This window comes from Chlorocebus sabaeus, chromosome 3 (assembly GCF_047675955.1).
Source record: "Chlorocebus sabaeus isolate Y175 chromosome 3, mChlSab1.0.hap1, whole genome shotgun sequence".
In the NCBI taxonomy this organism is placed as follows: Eukaryota; Metazoa; Chordata; class Mammalia; order Primates; family Cercopithecidae; genus Chlorocebus; species Chlorocebus sabaeus.
The window spans coordinates 37,282,457-37,305,325 of record NC_132906.1 but is presented as its reverse complement, the minus strand read 5'-3'; the positions used below and the strand labels follow the sequence as shown (position 1 = coordinate 37,305,325).

The 22,869-nt window shown below is 37.1% G+C and overlaps 1 pseudogene; it reads left to right on the top strand.

The window, feature by feature from the left end:
• The first annotated feature begins 4,431 nt into the window (after positions 1-4,431).
• Positions 4,432-13,430, top strand: LOC119620055 (DNA-directed RNA polymerase III subunit RPC10 pseudogene; annotated as a pseudogene).
• Positions 13,431-22,869: the final 9,439 nt, after the last annotated feature.

Genomic DNA, 22,869 nt, shown 5'->3' with positions numbered 1-22,869 from the left:
AGCTCCGCATCCTGGGTTTAGGCCATTCTCCTGCCTCAGCCTCCGGAGTAGCTGGGACTTTAGGCGCCCGACACTTCGCTCGGCTAGTTTTTTTTGTATTTTTTTTTTTTTTTTTTTAGTAGAGACGGGTTTCACTGTGTTAGCCAGGATGGTCTCAATCTCCTGACCTCCTGATCCGCCCGTCTCGGACTCCCAAAGTGCTAAGTTTCTTAAGGTGCTATGATCCTACTGGAAGATAAACACAAATACACGGACACAGACAGACACACACACACACACACACACGCACATACACACCCAGAGCAATATAGTATGGTTTAAGAGGGGTACAAATTAAGATCCCAAATTTGAGCTGGCAAACAGGGTTGTAATGTTTGGGAAGAACAGAATTTGAAGAAATAAAAGGTGTTCCCTTCAGGATCAACAGCCTCAGTTTGGTTCCTAATCCTGCCCAGGACTTCATGAAGCTTGGAAGTTCCTCTAGGTTCTTCTAACCACAGCCCAAACTATTTCAAGTCCTCTCCACTATCATCAAACCTCCCCCAATATCTTTCTATTTCTTGGCAGGTATCTTTTCCCACTTTACAAAATGTGTAGAATTAACCTTTAAATGCCATGCTAATCAAATGTCCCAGTCTACCTGCATTTGTTTCCCATCTCTCATCCCCACTGCTTTTATAGTAGAGAAGTTCCCTGTATGTCTGTCTGAGGTAAGAGCTTCCAGTTGTTTTTGGTCTCCTGCTGCCCTATCTTCTCAGGAATCTTTCATTACCAATAATACCCTTACTTTCTCCTCCTTTTTCTCTGCTCCTTATCTCTTTGTGTCGTATGGTATGTATATGTGTGTGTGTGTGTGTGTGTGAATGCCTCTTATTAAAACAAATAAAATAAAACACCGTATTCATTGTATAAGTCCTAAAGCTATTGTCCATTTTTTCTTTGCAATCAAACTTTCTGAAAGAATTATCTATGCTTGCGGTTTGCATTTCTTCATTTTTCACTCCTAAGTTATTTCAGTTGAACTTTTACTCTGTTATTCCACAAAAGAGCTCTCACTATGTCACTAAAGATTTCCGTGCTTCTATGTTCAGTGGACACTTTTCAGTTATCTTCTGGTTTGACTGTCCAGCATCATTTAACAGTGCTGATTATATCCTTAAACCTCTCTCCTCCCTTGGCTTTTCCAGCACATTATTCTCCTGGATTTCTTCCTGCCTCTATGGCTTCTTTTCTGGTCTCTCTTGTCAGGGTCATCTTCCTTAACATACCTAGTCAATGCTATTCAATTGGAATTTCTTAAGGTTTCTTTTCTTTTTCTTTTCTTTTTTTTTTTTTTTGAGATGGAGTTTTGCTTCACTCTGTCATTCAGGCTGGAGTGCAGTAGTGTGATGTCAGCTCACTGTAGCCTCCTCCTCCCGGTTCAAGCAATTCTCCCACCTCAGCCTCCCAAGTAGATTGGACTACAGGTGCGCGCCACCATGCCCGGGTAATTTTTTTTTTTTTTTTTCTTGTATTTTTAGTAGAGACGGGGTTTCACCATGTTAGCCAGGATAGTCTCGATCTCTTGACCTCATGATGCACCCACCTCTGCCTCTCAAAGTGCTGGGATTACAGGAGTGAGCCACCACACCTAGCCAGATTTCTTCTATTCTTACTCTGTATTCTTTACCTATGCAACGTCATCCATGCTATGATTTCAATTATTGCATGTAAAATGATCATCTCTGAAAATATTTCCAGCTCAATTCTGTTCTCTGAGCTTCAGACCTAAATGTCTAACTGCCAATTTAACATTTTGCTTCTTGACTATCTCAAAATAGTTCAAATTTATCAGGTACGAAGTTAAACTCTTTATCACCAAACTGTCCCCAAGTTTAAAAAATGACACTTTACTTGTAAAATAGAAGAACTGGAAGCAATCCCTGGCTCCTGTGTTACCTCAACTGCCATATCAAGCCCAACCTGTGTTTCTTTCACAAATTGATCCACTTCCCTTTATCTCCATTGCCACCATCATAATCCAAATTAATCTTATCTTTTGCCAATAATACAGAATTGCCTCAAAACAGATATTCTATATTTTGTCTTCTCAGTGAGATATCATTGATCTTAGGAAAAAAAAAATCTTTAAAATGATCAGCAAGGCCCTGATAGTCTAGACCCTTGCTACCCATGATGCCTCTGGTTTCCCCCGGGCCTCTGCCGTTCACTCTATTAACCTTGGATACGTGGGACCTGACTTCTCATTTTCACCACAGGGATTTTACCTACACTGTTTTTCTCTGTCATGAGCACACCCTTCCTCTTCCTTCTTTGTGTGTTAACTCATTCATCCTTAATGTCACAGCCCAATTATTTTCAGGAAGCTTCCCCTGGTTCCTAGTATAAATCTGATATTTGTGAAATATCCTCTCACAGAACTGTCATTATTTCCCTCATTATACCTATCTTGATTGATAATTATATATCATCAATGTGGTTATTTGATTAATACATGACTCCACTCCTAGACTGGAAGCTTGTTAGGTATAGGGACTGTGTACTTTTTGCTCATTGCTTGTATCACCAGCACATAGCACAGAGCTATCACATTGTGGATGCTTTTATAAATATTTGTGTAATTAATAAGTTAATCTTGGCAGTAGATACAAAGCAGAGGTGCAGCTATTTATGGTAAACAAATCTGGAAGAAAAACTTAGCTATCTAGATACATGTAATCACTGATTAGATTCAACTCCTGATGCAAAATAATTTTTGTTTTGCTTTTTCTATCTTTTTCTAATGTGTCAGCATCCATTAATATTGAGTCTATATTGGCCATTTTTAACTAGGGCAGAACACTCAGAACAATGCAGAATGGCCAAGAGCGTTTTTCAAAATACCTATTCTTCCTCAACCCATATAACTAAGGAATAATATAATGTGGCTGTGAGGTAGAGCAAGGTGGGAACAGGGATATGTGCAGCTATATTTTGAAGAAAGCTGTCCAGGTAGTTTGGATGCAGACTCCCTCAACAAGGTGAGAACCAGTGGTTTATACAAGTCTCAGTACCTGAGAAATTCATTGCTTTGGGTTGGCTTAATTGAATATTCTTCATGTGAATGTTTGGGAGACTGAATAATCACTTCGATGACAAATGATTGTGAAGTTCAACCACTCAAAACCATTAAATTATTGAAGGTGTGTGTTTGTGTATCTTTAGAAATTTAACATACCTAAATATAAATACTATATATATATATATTTATATAGTGTGTGTGTGTGTGTGTATACACAGTGTGCAGGAAAGAGAACAGTCTTTCATTGATGCAGAGTACAGCATGAATCAGGGAGTGGTGAGTTGAAGCTGGTGACACGAACACAGACTTGATCATCGAAAATCACATGCGCCGTCTTAAGGAACCATTTGTGGGCCATTTGTTTCAAATGGCCAAACCATTTGAAACAAACCATTTGTTTGAAAGTCAGATTTTTACCTAGAATTTCTTGATTCTTCACCAGTGGGATGGTATGGGGATGGAGGTAGGAGGTGATGTTTCAGAATGACTTTGGGGGTTTGCTTCCATGTACCTAGAAGACTTCAATTATGTATCTGGCCAGGAGGGCATCACCTCTTGCTGCCCTGCCTAGTTAAGAATCATTTTTTAGGATATGCGGAAAAGTGCTCACCTTTGAGATGTGCTGACTTCAGAAAACTATTGAGCTCTGGAAACCATTTAAAAAATTATTGTCCTCCTATTGGTTGAATGGAGATTATAGGTTTTTGAAAGGAGGGAGGTCCTTTGTTCATGCCACAGATATTGGTGGAATTTAGGGTCACTATATTCCATATATTCCAATTAATATGCAGTTACTGGCATATTAACTGCAGGTGTAACCATGGCATATTGTTATATCTGTCTGTATCAGGCTTGCATTATCATGAGGAGGTAAATAACAAACAAATAAATTTATATAAATAAATGATATATATATGTGTGTGAAATAAAATAATATTTTGCAGTAAATGCAATGGATAGAATAAGGAAAGTCCTGTAATTGAGGGTAATAAGGGAAAGCTGAAGAATTCTTTATGAAAGGCCTTTTGGAAGAGGAAATATCTACTCTTAGAATTGAAGGACAAGAAGAGGTCATTCATGCAAAGACCAGAAAGAAAAATATGTTCAGAGAGAACAGCAAGCCCAAAGACCTGCATAAGTAAAGAGGTTGTTGAGTTCTGAGACCTGAAAAACCATGGTACCCTGTTGCACAGAGAGCTGGAGCTAGATAGAGACCCAGAGAGCAAGTGTCATGTACTGAGGAGAAAAGGTGACCAAGGGCCAAATTACACTGGTTCAGTTCAAGGTAACAAGTTTCTATGAAGTTGTAAGTGCAAGGAACAGCTACAGAAGTCTTCAGTAGTTCTGTAAAAAGACATGTTAGCCGCCACATGAAGAATGGTTTGGATGGGCCAGGAGTGGAAGAACAGAGGTTAGTTAGGGAGTTATTTCAGAATTATAGATTAAATAATAATAGAGGTTTGGGCCACAGAGCAAACATTGGCAGTGAGTTGGTTTGAGATTTATATTAGATTCTGATTCTGAACTATGGTTTCTCTGGTGCTTAAAAGTGGATTGGAAAATTTTTTTGAATTAGTGAATGAATGACCTTGATACAGGAAATAGAGAAACGTTTGAGATTTATTAATCAAAGTACAATGGTATCATTTATTGAGGTAAGGATTCTAAGGATGCCTAGGTATAGGAACTATCATGAGTGAAATTGTAGTCTTATTAAATTTGAGATGAAACATCAAATGAATGTGGTAAGATGGTAATTGAATAAATTATTAAGTATGCATTAAGTAAAGAGAGAAATGAAGACAGGCAGATGATAGATGATGAGAATTTGGTGAGGTTCGTGCTTTGGAGGTCATAAAGAACTGGAAGAACATTGGACTTGGTGTAATGAAACGTGAGCTGGAAAGGTAGGAACAGGTCAACAGAGAATAGAATGTTTGGAATTATTTTTGAAGTGACACAGTTTTGTTGATGACAAACTCATAATATTACCATGAGAGTGGATAACTGGATAGGATTAGGGATGAAAACATCGTTTCTAGTGAATAGATCAATGGACTGGAAGTCCAGAATATGATACTGTTATTGAGAATGACAACAGAAATGGCTATGGAAAGAAAGCGGGCCAGAGGGTAAGGCTTTTGTTGTGAAGAGAAATAGTTGGGAAGTCAGAAAATGGTAGGATTGAGGTGAGAAAGTTATAAGATGGCTAAAATGACTTGCACTTCAGCAGTGCAGAATTTAGCAAAAAGAAAGGGGGATAAATGACCTGGAAGCAACAGGAGAGCAAGAAGGACACTGACCCTCATCTCCTGAATGGATGGGACCTTGCTGAGATTGAGAAAAAGAACATCCTTTACTTGTATGGACAAAAGGAGAAAGAGTGACCTCAAGGAATATTCAGGTTAGGGTTAAGGCAAGGGGGTGTAGGGGTTACTCAGAGGAGAGTGAGGTTTCAGAGGAGTTTGCTAATGCTGCATTGAAAATTCCAGAGAAACAGAAGTGTGGGAGACTGTAGGGAAAGTATTTTTATGTTTCTGCACAGGCAGGGAGTTCTGAGCAAATTTTTCTGAAACTTGGGACTTAGATTATAAGACAAGCCTAACTTATCTTGTGACTGAGTAGATAATGAGATAACATCCAGAGAGATTTTCCTGCCCAGAGCCATGAGTTTATATTTTAAGAGGAGATGAGACTTGAGACTGCAGAGATACTCTTGGATTGTAAATATGCTGGTCTTACCTTTCCTTTGGAAAATTTATTTACTGCCCAAAAGATTAGAACCCAGAGTCCTCTCTGCTGTGTTTCTAAGGAAACATTCTCAGGAAAGGAGGAGGCAGCTGTCTCTCTCTTATATAAATGTACAGATTTATGTATTTTTGATTTCTCACCTACAATATTGATCTCCTATGTGTAAGACAACATGTAGCTTTCAACACATGTCTCCAGAGGTAAGAATTGGAGCACAAAAGAACTACACATGTATTATTTTCAATAAGTAATTAATAATCTCTTTTGCTTCAGCAACCTTGTGTGTATATTCAGAATAATATTAATAAATATAGAAATTAAAAACTTAACAAAGGCCATGTGCACTGGTTCACACTTGTAATCCCAGCATTTTGGGAAGATGAGGTGGAAGGATAGCTTGTGCCCAGGAGTTCGAATCCAGCCTGGGCAACATACCGAGACTCCATCTATACAAAAAAAAAAAAAAAAAAAAAAAAAAAAAAAAAAAAATTAAAAATTAAAAAATTAGCCAGGGATACTGGTGCATGCAATAGTTCTAGATACCCGGGGGTCTGAGGTGGGAGGATGGCTTGAGCTCAGGAGTTCCAGGCTACAGTGAGCAATAATCTCATCACTGTACTCCAGCCCTGGTGACAGAGTGAGACCCTATCTCTAAAAAATATAAAAAAGAGAAAAAGAGAAAGAAAATGATGCAATAAATACCTCTTGAAGCAAAAGCCAAATTAATGTTAACAATGTTGAATCGAATTGGGTAATGCTATTACTTAATGAAATAAACTTAAAATAATTTAATGTGGAGAACCAAAGATAATGATATGGTTTGGCTGTGTCCCCATCCAAATCTCATCTTGAATTCCCACATGTTGTGGGAGGGAGCCAGTGGGAGGTAATTGAATCATAGTGGCAGGTCATTTCTGTGCTGTTCTCAGGATAGTGAATAAGTCTCATGAGATCTGATGGTTTTATATGGGGTAGTTTCCCTGCACAAGCTCTCTTTGCTTACTGCCATTCATGTAAGATGTAACTTGCTCCTCCTTGTCTTCCACCATGATTATGAGGCCTCCCCAGCCACATGGAACTGTAAGTTCATTAAACCTCTTTCTTCTGTAAATTGCCCAGTCTTGGGTATGTCTTTATCAGCAATGTGAAAAGGACTAATACAGTAAATTGATACCAGGAGTAGGGTGCTGCTGAAAAGATACTTGAAAATGTGGAAGCAACTTTGGAACTGTGTAACAGGCAGGTGTGGGAACAGTTTGGAAGGCTCAGAAGAAGTTAGGAAAATGTGGGAAAGTTTGGAACTCCCTAGAGACTTGTTGAATCACTTTTACCAAAATTCTGATAATGATATGAACAGTGAAATTCATGCTGAGGTGGTCTCAGATGGAGATGAGGAACTTGTTGGAAACTGGAGCAAAGCTGACTCTTGTTATGTTTTAGCAAAGAGACTGGCAGCATTTTGCCCCGTTCTAGAGATTTGTGGAATTTTGAAATTGAGAGAGATGATTTAGGGTATCTGGCAGAAGAAATTTCGAAGCAGCAAAGCATTCAAGAGGTGACTTGGGTGCTGTTAAAGATGTTCAGTTTCAAAAGGGAAACAGAGAATAAAAGTTTGGAAAATTTGTAGTCTAACAATGTGATAGAAAAGAAAATTCTATTTTTTTTCTGAGGAGATATTCAAGCTGACTGAAGAAATTTGCATAGGTAACAAGGAGCTGAATGTTAAGCCCCAGGACAATGGGTAAAATGTCTCCAGGTATGTCAGAAGACTTCATGGCAGCCCCTCCCATCACAGGGCCAGAGGCCTAGGAGGAAAAGGTGGTTTTGTGCTGTGTGCAGCTTAGGTACTTGGTGCCCTGCATCCCAGCCACTCCACATGACTGAAAAGGGCCAATGTAGAGCTTGGGCCATGACTTCAGAGGATGCAAGCCTCAAGCCTTGGCAGCTTCCACATGGTGTTGAGCCTGCCAGTGCACAGAAGTCAAGAATTGTTTTTTGGGAACGTTTGCCTACATTTCAGAGGATGTATGGAATGTCTGGATGCCCAGTCAGAAGTTTGCTTCATGTGTGGGGCCCTCATGGAGAACCTGTGCTAGGACAGTGTGGAAGGGAAATTTAAGGTTGGAGCCCTCATACAGAGTCCCTACTGGGTTACTGCCTAGTGGAGCTGTGAGAAGAGAGTCACCATCCTCCAGACCACAGAATTGGAGATCTACTGATAGTTTGCACCGTGTACCTGGAAAACCCGTGGACTTTCAACATCAACCTGTGAAAGCAGCCAGGATAAAGGCTGTACCCTCCAAATCCACACAGGTGGAGCTGCACAAGACCATGGGAACCCAACTCTTGCATCAGTGTGACCTGCATGTGAGACATGGAGTCAAAGGAGATCATTTTGGAGCTTTAAGATTTGAATACCCCACTGGATTTCAGACTTGCATGGGGACTGTAGTCCCTTTGTTTTGGTCAACTTCTCCCATTTGGAATGGTATTTACCTAATGCCCATACCCCCATTGTATCTAGGAAGTAACTAACTTGCTTTTGATTTTACAGGCTTATAGGCAGAAGGGAATTGCCTTGTCTTGGATGAGACTTTAGACTATGGAATTTTGATTTAATAATGAAATGAGTCAAGACTTTGAAGGATTGTTGGAAAGGCATGGTTGGTTTTGAAATGTGGGGATATGAGATTTGGAAGGGATCAGGCGTGGAATGATATGGTTTGGCTGTGTCCCCACCCAAATCTTATCTTGAATTCCCATGTGTTGTAGGAGGGAGCCAGTGGGAGGTAATTAAATCATGGGGGCAGGTCTTTCCCAAGCTGTTATCATGATAGTGAGTAAGTCTCATGAGATCTGAAGGTTTTATAAGGGGGAGTTTCCCTGCACAAGCTCTCTTTGCTTACTGCCATCCATGTAAGATGTGACTTGCTCCTCTTTGCCTTCCACCATGATTATGAGGCCTCTCCAGCCTCATGGAACTGTAAGCCCATTAAACCTTGGGTATGTATTTATCAGCAGTGTGAAAATGGACTAATCCAGATAGCTTCAGGTTTAAACAGTTGTCTTGAGATGAAAGGATTTTTTTTGTGTATGTATGTGGTGGGGAAAAGGATGGGATTCTACCTTAGTGTTTGGACTCATTGTCATCTTGCTGAGACTAGTACAGGTTCTGCCAGAACAAGTCCCCTCCTGATCAGTTTTTAACTCAGGTAGGCAAGAGTTCCAGGGAAGAGGATTTCATCAAGTGGGCAATAAGCACATAGAAATAACTTTAAGAAGACTGAATTCTTCCAACAACTGTGTGAGTGAACTTGAAACTGTATACTAGCTCATTTAAACCTTCGTTTGAGACCAAAGCCCTGGCTGGCACCTTGCCTGCAGTCTTTTGAGAGACCCTGAATTTCTGACCAACTGAAACTGTGATATAATAAATATGTGTTCTTTTAAGCTGTTAAGCTGCTAAACTAGCTGACTAGTAATTTAGGCATTAATAAATAACATACATGTCCTGACTCCTAATTAGGGAAGTCACTTTGGTAGCTTGAAATTGTCCATGGTGGTGGACGTTTCTGTCATTAAAACTACTAAATGGTATGAACTGGGGCTTTTGCTCCTCTAGAAGAGCTGGTTGTTAAATATTTACACTCATATCAATGCATACAAAATTCAGAATTTTGAAAGTCAGAAAGCAGGGTTCCCATAGATAGTAAGATATGAGAACAAATTCAAGAAGGATATTTGGGAAGGAAGGATAACTGGCCTCATAAAGCATTTGGACAGTAGGCAAAGGGTGCCAAGAAGAGAGCTTAACAGAGAACTGGAGAGTTCTTATATGCTTCATGCCAAGAAAAGGTCCCTTTGGGTAGATAAGCATGACTGAAGTATGATAATAAATTGGTAAGTGCCCAGGCATATTATGTGGAGCATGAACTGGTGAGCAATAGGATACTCATTTTGCCTTATTTCCCAACAAAAGAATTAGTACTATTGGATTATCACTTTTAAAATAGTACTGGTACATAGCATATTACTGAGTGCAAAATTCAAAAAAAAAAGCCTGGATGTAATAGAAAATCGCCCCCATCAGAAAAGTTTTGAATATTAGAAAATTTATTCAGATTAAAATAATACATGTATTCCCTTAATGAAATTAGTAAATGAGACTGGCCTAATAGCAAATAAACACACTACATTCACTTAGAATTGTTTTAATGTGGAATATTCCATTTTAAATTCATATGTACTTCTAATGATAATAGTGAAATAAATTCACATTGCTATCTTTGTGTTAAAATTAAGGAAACATTTTATTTCTTTGTAATTTTGTTTTATTAGTTACACTTATGTATATGTTACTCATCATTTGTGGTAGTAAATTGTTGCTATTAGAAAGATTGAATAATAGAATGTTTCAACAAGCATGAAGATAGAAACAGGAAAATTGAATGTTGGAGCAGCTAGAGATATTTATATTCGGGGAAGCAGATAGGCAGCCACGTAAATAGTGTCACAGGTGTCTGTCAGCATGAAGCAGAGACTGGAATGCAGAAACAGAAATTTCCTGTTCCTAGACTGAGAAGGGGATGTATGATTAGTAAGAAGAAGGAAAACTCAAGCCACAGCAACTGGAGAGCCGTCACATTACAAAGATGGGACTAAAGCAAGCACAGGGGAGAAAGGTGGAAAAGGCTTCAAGTTAGACTCAGGAAGGTGGCAGGAACTCAATTATATAACTGAGCTGCAACATTAGCCCAGATTAGCAGAGAGGTTCTGGGCTGTCCATCTTGCTCTAGATTATTGGATGGACTTTCTTCTAGGCCTATGAGCTACAGTCAAGATTGTTCAAAGAGTGAAGCAAAGCTGGCAGTGCTGTGAGAGTTCACAGTGCTTAGCTATACAGAAAAGCTGATGGTCAACAACAAATGAGTTTTTTTTTTTTTCTTTTCTTTTTTTTTTAAATCCTTACTTTTTTTAAAAAAATAATTTATTTATTATTATTATACTTTAAGTTGTAGGGTACATGTGCATAACGTGCAGGTTTGTTACATATGTATACTTGTGCCATGTTGCTGTGCTGCACCCATCAACTCGTCATTTACATCAGGTATAACTCCCAGTGCAATCCCTCCCCCGTCCCCCCTCCCCATGATAGGCCCCGGTGTGTGATGTTCCCCTTCCCGAGTCCAAGTGATCTCATTGTTCAGTTCCCACCTATGAGTGAGAACATGCGGTGTTTGGTTTTCTGTTCTTGTGATAGTTTGCTAAGAATGATGGTTTCCAGCTGTATCCATGTCCCTACAAAGGACACAAACTCATCCTTTTTTATGGCTGCATAGTATTCCATGGTGTATATGTGCCACATTTTCTTAATCCAGTCTGTCACTGATGGACATTTGGGTTGATTCCAAGTCTTTGCTATTGTGAATAGTGCTGCAATAAACATACGTGTGCATGTGTCTTTATAGCAGCATAATTTATAATCCTTTGGGTATATAGCCAGTAATGGGATGGCTGGGTCATATGGTACATCTAGTTCTAGATCCTTGAGGAATCGCCATACTGTTTTCCATAATGGTTGAACTAGTTTATAATCCCACCAACAGTGTAAAAGTGTTCCTATTTCTCCACATCCTCTCCAGCACCTGTTGTTTCCTGACTTTTTAATGATCGCCATTCTAACTGGTGTGAGATGGTATCTCATTGTGGTTTTGATTTGCATTTCTCTGATGGCCAGTGATGATGAGCATTTTTTCATGTGTCTGTTGGCTGTATGAATGTCTTCTTTTGAGAAATGTCTGTTCATATCCTTTGCCCACTTTTTGATGGGGTTGTTTGTTTTTTTCTTGTAAATTTGTTTGAGTTCTTTGTAGGTTCTGGATATTAGCCCTTTGTCAGATGAGTATATTGCAAAAATGTTCTCCCATTCTGTAGGTTGCCTGTTCACTCTGATGGTAGTTTCTTTTGCTGTGCAGAAGCTCTTTAGTTTAATGAGATCCCATTTGTCAGTTTTGGCTTTTGCTGCTGTTGCTTTTGGTGTTTTAGACATGAAGTCTTTGCCCATGCCTATGTCCTGAATGGTACTACCTAGGTTTTCCTCTAGGATTTTTATGGTATTAGGTCTAACATTTAAGTCTCTAATCCATCTTGAATTAATTTTCGTATAAGGAGTAAGGAAAGGATCCAGTTTCAGCTTTCTACTTATGGCTAGCCAATTTTGAGTTTTATGGTCTAAGTCTGTATGTAATTATTTGTCTGCGATTTCTCTGTACACCTTATAAAATTTTCTCTTTCATCTCTATGGGCAAATAAAAACACATTAAGGGTATTGACTACATTTAAACAAAAAGTCACCTTTGTCCAATTTCTTTGAAAATTTAGAAAATATCTCTGCAATATAAGATTTAAAACATTATTCCATTACATTTTTGTTGAAATACAAATTCTGTATAAAAACTTTCGTTTTACAGTTTATTTCTGAGCATATTTGAACTAAGCACTCTGGACTGACACTTTTTATAGATGGATACTTGGATGTAATGGCTCCAGAGATTTAATTAACGTGCTGTCTCTTTCTTCTGCCTGATCATTGATGAAGCTGTTAAAAGAGCCTAACTGGACCTAACAACCATCCAAGTGACACATACAAGACCCTTCCAATCAACTTAATGAACAGTTATTTGCTACTATACTTTAGTAACTATTTACACATCTTTCAACCCATGTGCTAATGCCAGCAAGCAACTAACTTTTTTCAAGTATTATTTCTTGAGAAAACCTGTCAAAAATACGTTCCCAAAATTAAACTTATGATCTCTAAAATATTTCTTCTAAAATAATTAATACAGTCAAATAAAATATAAACTTTATCTACTTCTAAACATTTTTAAAATTCATAGGTATCATAATCTTATAAACTAGAATATTAAAACAATTTTTGAAAATATAAACACCACAATTTTGTATATAATACAATGAAAGAGGAATTAACCTAACTTACAATTTTATAGACAGCCATCCTGATAACACAAATAGATATTTTAATTTTTGGTTCTGCATTCAATCTAATGACTGACTTTCTACTAGAGAACAAAACATTTCCTATAAAAGTTTTAGAATACAATCAGAAATTATAAAATTATTTAAAGAATGTTTTCTGGCTGGGAGCTGGAGCCTGTGGGTTGGAGTCTGAGACAGTAATGCTGTTTTGCCCGGGCTGGGGAATGAGCTGATCCTGGAGGAGGGACAGCGTTGTCACTGCTCCACCTGCAACACATGCCCTCCCAGTACAGTATCACCTACAAGGTCACAAATTGGAAGTATCCAAAACTGAAAGAAGTGGATAATGTGCTTGGAGGAGCCTGGGAGAGCAGCTGCCTAGGAGAATGTCAACTCTCCTGCCCAGCCATGTCCCCAGTGCGAACACCCTCCTGTTCACTTTATGCAGCACAAGACTCACCCTGCAGATGAGCCAATGACTGCCTTCTACAAGGGCAGCAATGCTCAGTGTGGACACTGCTGGGGGAATGAGGGCCAGGATGGCCTAGCTGCCTCAGTGTCTATTTGTCTTGTCCCCCAGGGTGGATTCTCAGCCGGGAGTATGAATTGTGGGTCCTGAGGATCCTTTCTGGTGGAAAGCTAACCCTTTTAGAGTGAAGAGCCAAAGTCTCAGGAACTGTAGCCCATCTGCCAGTCAGGGTAGATAAAATCATTAATGTCCAAGGAGTTTTTGTGTGTGGGGAGGAGACCCATAGCTAAGTGTGCTCTGTTTAAAGTCCTGTTCTTTCACCTTTTATATTTATTGGCGGTTGACATTTCCTCACCACCAGTCAACACTTAAATACTTGTACTGTTTCCACAACTTAGTACATTGTCCCTAAATATTTAACTATTAATAGTAAACTTATTTAATCCATTTTTTTCTGAATATTTCATGAAAGATGAGAAGTCTAAAAAAAGAATATTTTATAATTTATTACTCTTATAAAGACCTCTCCTCTGCAACACTTTCTTCTTTTTCAATTATTTAAAATTTCCAGAATCCTTTAGCATATATCTAAATAGGTAAAACTAAGTAGAGATGTTTGATGAATATCAAAGCTGATTTGCAATTGCATTTCTCAAGAAAAATAGGTGACATTGGTGGCAACCAACAGTATGTCATTTTTAAAAATGCTTTTCTTTTGTAGGTAAAATAAAGCTTGATGTTAATTGTCAATAGTAATCCATTGGGTTTTATGAATTTATGTAGTGCCATCTATCTGACTCTACCTGGAGCCTACTTATACAGCCATTTTATGAATAACGGTGTTTTATTCCAGATACACAGTATACTAGTTTGACTATATAGTCAAGCATTAGTCTACATTAGGCTTTATTATCTGTTTTTAGATATATACTCTCTATGCTTTTAAATACATTCTTGGCCATTTTTCAAAGCTCAGTACTATTTTAAGACCAGGGTCCTTGCCAAAGCTAGAAAATTTATAATGAAATAAATACCCTCTACTGTTATCAAATGACAGTATTTCCTACTAGTTACCCCAAATTATAAATATAGCTTCCTGTTTTATTGACAAAGAAGTAACTACATTTTAAAATAAATTGGAAGACTATGCATTTGAAATCTTTTTTCAAGATTTTTATGCCTCTTTATTTTGCTGTGCATAGCAATTTATAACTAAAAGAGATTTAAATATTAAATACTTATATTATGTTGGTTGATGAAATAAAGACTTCCAAGTATGAAAGGATAATAAAAAAAATTGCAGAGCGACCTAGGAATAAAGATAAAGAAAAAAGTCTTTTTAGACTTTTATCATCAAATATTATGCTACAGACCATGAGTAGGTGAGAACAAACAAGCAAATGTTTTCTACCTTATGATAAGGTTCTTTTGTATATTTCAAGATATCGTTTCGTGAATTATTAGAGAGTGATACTAATGAGGTACATACTGAGTGACTGGAATGTTTTCACTTCGTTAACACGGCCAATCACATTGTTTGTCTCATCACCTAAATGTCCCTAGGAGAGAAAATTGCCGATAATCAGAGAAAATCAAGGTAGAAAATTGATGCTTTCTGGACACTTGAAGCAACATAGGTCAGGATGCCCTTCAAGAGCACACTAACAAGATGATCCAGGAAAGCTCCTGCCAGTTTGGTTGTGGAGTGTCATTTGATCATTGTTAAAACTTTCAAAAGACCTTAAAGCTAGACAAAGTATTGGCTCGAGATGGTTATAAAGCCAGGATTAACATTTACTGTCTCCCCTTTCTCTGCTTTTCTATATTTCTCTGTCAATAAATATGGAACAGACAATCTCACATGTTAGAGTAATATAAAATAATTGAGTATATTTTTAGCCTTTTCTTTAAATCAATATTAAGCAGCATTAGAATGTAATATTTTTTCATACATATTTGTTATATTATTCTCAGGCATAGCACTGGGCAGAGATTATTGCCTTGCGATGTAGGGAAAAGTAGTACTGGTTCAAATGCTTGTACAACTCCTTGTGATTTGGAGCAGGCCACTCATCTCTAAAGCCCAGTTTCCTTGTATGTAGGTTAGAGATAACACTACGTATCTTATAGAATCGTTGTGAGGATTAAGTAGATAAGAAATGAATAGCATTGGCACATCTAAAGTCACTCAGTTAACAACGTAGCTCTTTTTTGATCATGTTATTAATTTTCCTGTGTTGAACTTCATATTCTAAGAAGTTGGCAAATATTTTCAAACACACAGGGTCTCACTTGAAACTACTAAAATCATTTAATTTAGTGCAAATACATCGGAATAAAAGCACATGCAAAACCACTAAAATATAGATGACTTCCAAGTGGCACTGAATTTAGACCCAGAATGAAATAGAGACAAGTTCTTTGGTTCACTCATGTAGATTTTCTCCTACCTAAGAGTTATCTCTGTAACCTTAATAAGAAGAGTTCCTTTAACTTGTTTTGCAACACCTTATGGCTTGAATGTATAAACAAAATTATAAAGCGCATCTGAAGTGTGAGATATAGTTGAAATCTGTTTATGACATGTGTTATAAGTGTTAGGGAAGTGAGAGTCATGTGATTTGCTCAGGAGACATAGTATTTCATCTACGGTATAGCATTTAGAGTGTTCTTCAGCTGCTAAGAAAGTAACACATAACGTGTGGTATACCTCTCACTTCAGCAATCAACAAGCATACAACAGTACTGCTGCCTGCATAACACCAAATGCATAGATATCATAAGGGTGTTATACTGAGACTCCATGAATTTCACTGATTAAAATGCTATCAAATCAGAATGTGTCCAATTCAACAAGTACCCCATGTAGCACCTACTATTTACATTTCAAATAACAACATTATGCTGCTAAGAGATACAGCCTAGACAATGTTCTTTCTGAGAAAAAAAATACCACCACAACATAGTTCTATGGATAATATTCCCATTACATAATATTGCCCATATTTGCCGTGAAATATGTGAAATTTTAATTAGTAATGTCACAAACATTTTGTTAACTGGTATGTATAGCTCTTCTTTTTCCATTGAAGTTATATATGCTCAATGGTATTAAAATTTATTTGTATTCACTCAGAGAAAATAATGAGTTGTTTTACAAACCTACCTATAAGGAGTTAAACTTTCTAGAAATACTGGTATTCACCAACAACACTTTTGTGCAGAAATCAGAAGATTCTGTCTGAAGAACTACAATAACAATACTTTCTTCTCATGTAGGCACCTGATTGCAATAGACACTTGAAAACATTCATGCTTCAGTCAGAATTCAAACAATATCAAGCAAAAGAGAGGTAGCAATGACTAAAAATAAGCAATACTAGTAACCATCAAGAAAACATCCAAGTAAAGCTCTGACTTTAATATATTGAAAAGCACATTTAAAAATTTTTATTACACACACACACAGACACACACAGTTGTAACTGTATTATTTAATTTCTTAATCTATGAAGACAGTAATTTGAAAGAGGAGGTCATGGAATATATATATATATACACACACTTTTTTTTTTTTTTTTTTTTTTTGAGGCAGAGTCTCACCTTGTTGCCCAGGATGGAGTGCAGTACAATCTCAGCTCACTGTCACCTCTGCCTTCATGGATCAAACCATTCTCCCACCTCAGTCTCTCCAGTAGCTGGGACTACAGACATTTGCCACCAAGCCTGGCTAATTTTTGCATTTTTTGCAGAGACAGCGTTTTGCCATGTTGGCCATTCTAGTCTTGAACCTCTGGGCTCAAGCCATCTGCCCACCTTGGCCTCCCAATGTGCTGGGATTACAGGCATGAGCCACTATGCCGGGCCTAAGAAGACATTTTTAATAGAAGTTCTAGCTAAAGAAAGGAGAGAATAAACCTATCACAGAGTGTATAATAATCAATGAATGTATTTACCAAGTATTTGTTGTTTGTTTCCTACATATATGGACTGAGACGCAAAGATGAACAAACACATCTATGGCCTTAAAGTGAATGAAATTACTCAGTTTTGTTCATAATTTTCTTGTTGGGAAAGCATGACAATTTAATAGATAAAACAAGTAAATTTTATTATCTGCATACTTCTCTTATCTGAATACCCTCTCTAGAATTAGACAAATTAGCTGATAAGATATCCACCATTTAATGTTTACTCACATAAGCGACAGTGGATAATATCAGAGCACAAAAATTGAGTTTCTTTTCAGATATCCTGTGTATCATATTTCCTTTCGGTGTGTTTTTATTCCATGTAATAATATTTTGCCATAATTTTAAGTCCATAATTCCTAAATGTAGTTTTTCTTACTTTTTCCTACATCTACTCATCTACTGTATGTATTGCTTCAGTCATTCCTCCTGTTTTTGTTTAATGCCTGCAGTGTCCTGGGTGACCTCATGTTGGGTTCTGAAGAGGACATAAAGATTAACAAAGTGAAATTTTATCCAAGAAAGCATTTTTAACGTAGATGGGAAGACTCACATGTAAATAATGCATCACAAATGCCATAGTAGAGTTTTGAAGGAAGCTATTGATGTCAAAGCTGGAAAAAGCATTTCCACCCAGGGAAGCTCAGCAAAACTTTGTAGGAGACAGGAAAGCTAAGCAAGATAGTGAGAGTTAAGTCGGAGTTTGCCAGATAAAGAATAAGTGGAAAATCGGTATTGCAGAATATGGAACATAGAGTTTGGAAGTAATGCTAAAAACTTACAAAGCATTGAGGGATATGAAACTTTAGGCAGATAATCTTGGAAGTGAAAAAAATAGCCAAGGACATTGGTTATTTCATGTAAAATGATTTGTTGGCGCTATGCATTGTTGACATGGCTTTTGGTTAGGGCAAATATCAAAGGAATTACTGGAGTAAAAACCATTGTCCTCCAAACTTCCTTATCAACTTGGAAAAAGGCTGTTCTGTTAGTCTCCCATCTAAGTATGAAAAACTATTATACACATTTTGGAAAACATGTAACTCCGAATGTGTTTTTTATGTTTTTTTTTCATCTTGTTTTGTTTTTGGTTACACAGGGAGGGAGTCTATGAGCTGCTAAGATATTCTTAGTATCTTGTGTTGATAGTACGTCTAACCTATGGAATAGATACAAAGACCACACAGGAACAGAGGTGTAAGATCTGAGGATCTGACCCTCAAAAAAAAGAGACATGTTCATTAGTACTTACAAGAGCATAATTGGGAGCAGATATTTACATAGGGCCTATTATGTATACCAAGAATCAGGCAAAATATAAAGTGATAAACCCTTATAGTTAGAAAACATTTTGGACTCATGTCAAAATTTTCCACAACATCCTTGATAAATGGTCATTCAACATTTTATCATTTCCCCAATGCTCACTGCTTAGAAGGAAATCCATTTACCAGTCCATATCATTTTAAATGTCCTCCTGATAAGGAGTCATATCTGACTCTCTGGAACTTTTACTCATACTAGTTTCTACCTCTGGAAATTCCTAGAATAAGTCTACTTCCCCTTATACACAGTAGACATTCACATATTTGAAGATTTCAGTCAAGCATACTTCTCTCTCTCCAGGCTAAATATTCTACGTTCCACATTTTACAGGTATGGTTTTTGGGACTCATCACCAGTCCTGCTCCTATTTCCTATACACTTTTGGGCCTAACTCCGTGAACTAAATAAAGGTGTTGAAAGCTCCCTTTACAGCCTTGTTACCTTTTTGGAATAATGTGATACCTCTGGCTCAAATTACTTTCATGTTTACCTAAAGCTCTTGCATTTTTACCCAAACTGTAATTAATTAGTTTCTTCCAGCCTGTATTTTTATATTTAATTGTTGATCAAAACAGAGTTGCATAGAATTTAAATGAAAACTTTAAATATCCTGATTCCACTATCCAATAATTTAGTTATTCCTCTTAAATTACAGCATCTCGAAAATATCTTAGTTACAGATTATATGGCTTCATCCGATCTATGATTAAAAACATTTTACAGGACAATACCCAGGACACCTTCAAGATGTGCCCTGAGAGGCTGGTTTCTAGATTGAACATAATCCAGGAGTCACCACTTTGTATAGCCATCTATTAGTCTACTGTGGGTACTGTTGCTAGACCTCATTTCTCTACCTTGTTCAAAGGAATATTATGAAGGATTCTGTCAAACATCACCTTCTCAAATGGTTTTGAACTAAACTTGATGAATGGCCTTATGTACTCATGGGGTGAACTGTATCACTTTCTCTTTCCCTTGTTTATAACAAATGTTCTCATTTATTTGGTTTTTCAGTGAATGGAATATAAATTATGCAAGGGGTGACCTCATAATGCAAGTGAAACGGTTATGCAGAAACACAAAATATGTTATCCATGCTTCAAAATAATTTTAAAAATCAAAAAGATATGAGGATACTTGAAATAAGAAACACGTACAAAAATTACTAAAATAAAAGATTAAACACTTGTCAGTTAAGAAAACTTGTTAACTTTGTGCATTATAATAAACTACGCATATAATGCATTGCTATTCATTGTCTTATCAGAGCAAGAATGCAACAGTTTTATTTTTTCTTGCCTTGGTCTCCATATTATAGTGTGAATTTTATAGAATTTATATAATCCTGACATTTCACCTTAAAATATAAGCTTCTTAAGGGCAAGGGCTGAATCTTAATCACCAAGCAGCCACAGGGCTTTCCTAGCACAGAATCTGGCACTGGAAATCTATTTTTTCCAAAAATATAGATGTGTGTAATAAATGAATGTTTATGGGCTTCTTGAGTTGTTAAATGCAAGTTGTACTACCCTACCACTTAGCCCAGATAGCCAAATTAATCATTTTGTTACATAGACTTCACTCATATTTTCTGTCTGCATGTTGGAGTGTCTATCTAAAATAATTTTGGTTTTGGCACAGTAGATATTAAACTGACAGTGTATAGCCAGCAGGCTTGGTAGATTATTAAGGCATCTCCTGCAACCTAATAATGAGAAACCTATGTTATCAGTGCAGAAGTAAGTGCTTGTCTTGTTTCCTGTGGCAGAAGGGTATTCATTCAGATCAATTGAAAGCTGTATCAAATTATTTTGAAATAAATTAAAAAGAAATACAGTTAGGACACAAATATCTTTCTTGGATTTTGATTGGAATTTAATGTGGAGAGTCCATTCCTACCTGCTCTGATTCTCCCAGTGGTATTATGCTTCAGACTTTGAAGGAATCTTCATAGCCTGAGATCTGTGCTGAGATCACATAGCTTGGCCTATAGTGAGTCCTGTCTATAGAATCAAAGGCTCACGGTAGATCAATACTGCTGACAAAGGCTTGCATTGTTCTCAAATATCTTCTCAGTAAGGTGAAAATTTTCCATCAGTGCAGATAAAAAATAGGGTAGATGTTTAGCAATGGTCAACAATGGAATAGCTTTATCTAAGACCCTCATTTTTCTTATAAAGGATATTTTAGTAAGGGGCCCAGTTCTGTGGCATTCCAAAGTATAATCCTCCCCAGGGAGGTCCTCATTCATCCTTTCTAAGTTGAATTGTATGAGCATATTTGAAATTTGTGAACATGTTTTTAGCAATGAAAACCTTATTCTCAAGTCAAATTATTTGGATCTATCTTTCTAAATCCCAGATCCAACAAGTGCTTTAGTACTCACAACTAACAGATGCACTTAACCAGTTATGATTCCTTATGTTATGATTCCTCATGAGTGATAAAACATGTGACTAAAGTCAGTATTAAAACAAAGCGTGTGTTGGCTCACTTATCTGAAAAGTCTCGAGGTGTGGCTGTGTCAGTCAAGCCTGATCCTGTGGCTCAATAATGCCACCCATTTTTCTTACCACTCTGCTTTCTGTTGTGTTGGCTTCAGCTCAGTACTCACACAGTCCTGCTTCTCATGCAGTGAAGTGTTGTCTTTCTCTACCCTTTTCCACCTGGTCCCTTCTTTATCCAGCAATAGGTGGAAGAAATTAGTCAATTCCCAGTGCTTATTTATGTTAAAACTATGGCTTTTTAATTTAGATATTTTCTTATGTGAATAACAGCTACTTAACAAGTTTTTAAGGCTCTTTTAGATCCATAATTTGATCTGACCCTGATAATCATCCCAGGAAGTAGACAAAGATTTTATTATTGCCTTTCCTTCACAAAGTCAGGGAGTCAATTTCTTGTTTCAGGTCACAGTTAATAGGGGACTAAACAGGGATTAAAGATAGACTTTCTCATCCTAGATCTTATGCATTGCTATCTCTACCATGATACCTCTGCATTGTTCTGGAAATGAGGTGAAGGTGATGCTGTTGGACCAACAGGAGCCTAGTTTGTGAGTGGGGCTGACTGTACTGATCTGGCACAGGCCAGCAATGCACCTGACTGTTCATCTGATGCCTGCACCTCTTGTTCCACATTTGAAAAGGAAAGAACAAAAAGGTGGATGAAGATAAATAAAACAAAGATACATTGACAGATAGTACTTTAAAGAAAAATGAGATGAAACAGTAAAAGTAGACAAGGTGAAAACACAAAATTCAACTGAACAGACGGAATACCCTCAAAGGCCTAAGTTAAGTCTTTTGTCTGAATTTAAAATAGTTAAAAGCAAGAAGTTAGTGCAGTGCTAGAGCAAGAATCAGGGCTACTGGAGAAATCAAAGGGTGGAGCTCTGCTGAAGATTATAGGTGGAATTTGTGGGTTTGATATCACCAAACATTTGTAGCAAGCAAGGATGGAAATAGAGAAATAACCAAAGACACAAAGAAAAGAAAGGTTTTTCAAAAGTCAGAAGTTAATCAGTGGTAGGAATAAGATACATAAATTCCACAAAATTTCAATTTCCTATGATTCAAACCAGTTTAATCCAAATCTCGGAAATAAGGGAACCACACCTAACTTCCTGTTTAAGAGTAAAAGAAGTACAGGCTATCAGAAACCAGAAACTCTTTCAGAAGTGTAGGAATTAGCTAATAGAGGATTCTAATGCCCAACTCGAAAGCCAAAACAATGGGAACTCCTGTTAAAAATACAAATGTTCTGGATTCATTTCTGAAGATTTAGATTTAGTACTTTGAGATGTGGTCAAGAATTGGTCATTTTAACCTGAGACATTTTTAGTAATTGGGCCTGTCCTTGTCAGTTGGGAACCTTTGGTTTAGTGAAGTCTCAACTGTGAAATAAAAGATAAACATACAGAAAGACAAATGATCATTTTAGTTAAAGGATTTTGAACTAAGTATTGAGACTGTGCTATGTAATTCTCAGGTGACTATCCACAGCGTTGTTAACATATACAGAATCTCTGTTAGCATTTTATCCATGATTCAAATAAATTATGACTGCGATAAATGCTGAGGTTTTTTTTTTTTTTCCCCAGAACATTGATTTGTCAGTTTTATCAAATGTTTTCAAATGTGAAGGCAAATGCAATGTTTTGTCTTTGTCGGGCATTCTGACAATCTTAGCAAAGTGTTAATGCTTCTGTGAGTAGGGCTTAATATGTTCCTGGGCTTATTTTGATCCTTACAGCAAGAGAAATTATTAGTAAAAATCAGTATGTATAT